The sequence below is a fragment of the Centruroides sculpturatus genome, unplaced genomic scaffold (genome assembly GCF_000671375.1).
Source record: "Centruroides sculpturatus isolate CEXI.00-Female unplaced genomic scaffold, Cexi_2.0 scaffold69, whole genome shotgun sequence".
Lineage (NCBI taxonomy): Eukaryota > Metazoa > Arthropoda > Arachnida > Scorpiones > Buthidae > Centruroides > Centruroides sculpturatus.
In genome coordinates, this window is record NW_019384304.1 from 659678 (window position 1) to 664043 (window position 4366).

Genomic DNA, 4366 nt, shown 5'->3' on the forward strand with positions numbered 1-4366 from the left:
GAGAAACTAATCAGATTTATTCTTACATCATCAGAAGAATAAACACATTTTAAACAAAAACTTACCTTTGAGTAAAATTTATTTAATATGTAGATTTATATTTAATGTTTTTTTTCCCTCAAAAAAACAAGACTGTTTAATTTCGTGATTAATAAATAATAATAAAAATCTGTAAAATGTAATTTAATATATTACAAATATATTTAATTTTTTTAAATAAATTTGATAAAATAAAATTTATTATTTTTCATGATTTCAAGGGAAAATTCATAAAATTGTTTATGAATTTCAATTGTAAATTTTATGGACTTCATTAATTAAGAAAGTTGCATAAATAAATGTAAAAATTTAGCATTTTTTTGAGATTTTTATGAACTGTGTATGGAGTTTTCATCATTTTTATGCAATTTCATAATTTCAACGATTATGAAATTGCATGAAAATATTATAATTTTTATTAAAGTTGTTGCATCACTCCACTTTTACGAACGAAAAGCTTCATAAGCACGTAAATAAATACATAAAATTTGCAATTTTGATATTTTAATAACTGTCAAAATAATGCAAATTTTGTAAAATCGTTTTTTTCAACAATAAAAACTCAATTTTCTCGTCTTGAAATCCTTAAAAATTGCAAAAATTGTGAAATTTTTAAAAATATTTCTTCAGAAAATTCGAAGTTGTAGTTCATGAAATTGCATCTATTTAAGAAAAAAATAATAATTCAAAAAAAAGTCAATTGCTCGAGATGAAAAAAGTACAAAATTTCGTGCATTTATTTATGAAAAATCAAAGAAACAAAATGTATTTTTAGTTGTTTTACAATTTATAAAAATCGATAAACGAACTTTCAAAATAATTTAAAAAATTGCTGTTACTCTTTGTGAATTTTATTTTTCTTAATTATTTTTCTACGTTGTAAGAATTTGCATAAATAAAGAAATTATTATAAAAATAAATTTCATATTGCGCTTTCTATTTAAATTAAGAAAATTGCGAATAAAAACTGAATTTTTCATTTGGAAAATGGAAAAGTTTATGTGACTCTTTATCAGTTCTCTTCTAAAGGATACTTAATAATTCTAAACAAACAAATGTAGATTTTATAATACAATTTTTTTTAAATTCGAGATGTAAATAAACATAATTTTATATTCTCTAGCATAAATTTTTAAATTTTAATACTTAAAACATAAAAGATCATACAACAAATGAAAATTTATCGCAGTTATAACACCATTATATCTATACTTCACACATCCTTTATCTCTTATACAACTCCATCCCTCACATATTTTTTATCTCTTATATACTTTCATCCTTTACGCATCCTTTATCCTTTATATACCTTTATTCCTTACACAATTTCATCCTTTATACACATTTTTATCTTTTTCATATTCTTTATTTCTTAAATACCTTCATCCTTACACGTCCTTTATCATTTACATGTCCTTTATCTCTTATACGATTTCATTCTTTGCATATCATGCATCTTATGGATATCCTGAAAGGACTACACACCAATAGAGATATACAGGGCCTCAGAGAGATGTTATATTCAAATATGTGGGCCTTATACCTCACCGAAAACTGTAAAACGTATAAATAAAATGAATAAAACATAAATTTTTTACATGAACGATCAAGTCTTGGTGCCTCAATACACCATATGCCATCTCCTTTATTGATCCTAGAGATAGATTCCACGAAGCATATACCTGATAAATTTAGTGATTAATACATGACTTGAAGCAGATATAAACTGTTAATCACAGTAAAGTATGTATAAACATATATAATTAACTACAGTTAAAATGTGACTTGTTAGACAATTTATAACTGTTTCAAATCGCATATTATTCCTTAAATGCATAAAATGAATACTTTATAAACACGTGGTTTCTCCATGGAGATACAGGTACGAATCCGTTTACACCTCCATTTATTACGGGTAGTACGAATGGGGGACATCATTCCCTACCCCTTATCAATGCTGATCGACTCCAATTACAGGTTAATTATGCCCATTTACGGGTATGCCCAAATGGGCATAATTGTGGTAAACCATATATAATCGCCTGGTGCCTCCGTCAACTAATCAATAAATCATATATACGTATTTATTGGGCTACTTAGTAAATAAAATATTAATATTTCATAATAATAAAACAAATTTTAAGAAACTTTAACAAAAGTTTATGAGTTAAAAAGTAATTTTTTTAATGCTGAACAGCTTTAAAATATGCGAACAGATCATTCAATGCAGTTAATTAAGTTCTGCTTCTATTATTGTTATATATCCTTATCAAAAATATAAAATTTCTAGATAAAAGTTTATTCAATAAACAATTTAAAATTTTAAAATATAAAACTTTTGATTAAATTTATTTATTTTTTAAAAAAATGTATTTTTAATAATAAATGATGTAAATCATGCGAAACTTTATCCAAGTTTTTAAAATTCTAAAAAAGAAAAAAATATCCTAAAAATTCGAATATTTAACATAAAAATTAAACTATAAATACGCATTTTTTAAAGTAATTTATTCACTAATAAATTATTTATTTTAGCACGTTACAATGCCAGGCTATAATTTTTAATCATTTAATTTTAAAAAAAATCACGTAACTTCCGGTCCATATCGGAAGTTCATCAGGGTTTCCAACCCTTTAAGCTTTCCATATATGCTCTCGATTTTAGTAGCGTATTGCCCCTGTACATCATACTTCCCCTGATAACAACCGAGTCATCCCGGTCATCTAATTAACTCCGTTCTTGAGATTAACAGGGAAACAAACAGACAAACGGACAAACAGACGAACGAGAGTCCGTCCGTACGTCTGTCCGTCCGTCTGTTTAAATTATATATTCCTACTGCCATCCATAAAAATAAAATAATAAAACTTCCGCATAAACATTGATGCAATATGAAATCAAAGTAAACTAAAACAAAAATTAATTTTTTAATAAAATAGTTTACTTACAAAAAGCGTTTTTAGACATAAAAAACAAAAATTAATAATCATTTTTAATATAAAAAATGCAATAAACTTGACACCCGGTTGACAAAATGCGATTTTATAATATTTGATTATTATTATTTTTAAAAAAATATACTTGATTAAAGGATTATGAAGGTGATTAAAAGTTAATCTTATTAACATTTTCCTTTTAAAAAAATACAAAAATATTTTTTTTAATATTTCATTTGGCAACTTTGATTAATTAAAAATGAAAAATGGTATGAAAAATCTTGGCATTTAATACGAAAAATTAATCATTTGTTTTTTAATCTAACGGTGGGGAGTGTATATACAGTAAAACCTGCCCAAAACGGAAACCTGCCAAACCAGAAAAAAAAAATATTCGTTGCCGAGCGATCCGCTTTACACAAGTTTTACCACAAACATTTTACTTATTAAGTAAAGAATAAATAAATAGGAAAATGATGCACTTTACAGCCTTACACTGTATAAATGTATATATTTTGTAAACCATACGAACGATATTTTAAGTTAGTCATGAAGACAAATGTGTTAACGTCTCATCTTTTTTCTCCATCTCTGTGATTTGTGCTACAGGACTAGATCTAAAGTTATTTTTCTGTGTCTGGTATCTAAGAGAAGAGGATAACGCTGCAAAGATTCTTTGACGTGATTGGATTTCTGACCAAGTCGGGCCATACTAACTTAATACATATGCAGCAATGATAAACCTTCTATCTTCCTATGTCAATATGATGGCGAATAAGTCCGAGCTTTACAGAAAACTAAAGATAATAAATCAAAAAATTCACCTGTCTGTCGGTGTAATTTTTAAAGAAAAAAAGGTGGGGTAAGAAAGTGAAGTAACTCTACTTTATTATTGTTATTATTATTTTTGATTATAAACATTATATTAAAAGAGGGATCGGTTGACTTAATTTATTTGTGTCTGGACGGATAAACAAGATAAATCCATTTACAAAATTCTACTATTCAATTGAAAAGTCCAATTTGTTTGTAAAATCAATTATAAATCAAAATTCAATAGTGGAAAAGGAAACTAAGTTAAGGTTTTTCTTTGTTTTATTTATTTTTCTTTTTTTTTCCTTTACTTTTTTACTCCTGTTTTAAATCATATTTAAATTTTAAAATATTACTCTTTAAAATATACAAATTTTATAAATAAATAATGTACAAAAATTAAATATTCTGGTATTTTTCAGATGTTTAAAAGACGAGAAAAAAATGGTTATTATCAAGATTTAAGATTTAAATGTATTTCTGGCTAATATACAGTCGAACCTCTGAAGAACGACCAAAAAAAATTGCCGTTTTTTTAGGGTTATTCCGTATGCATTTCAAGAAGAAACGTTATTAG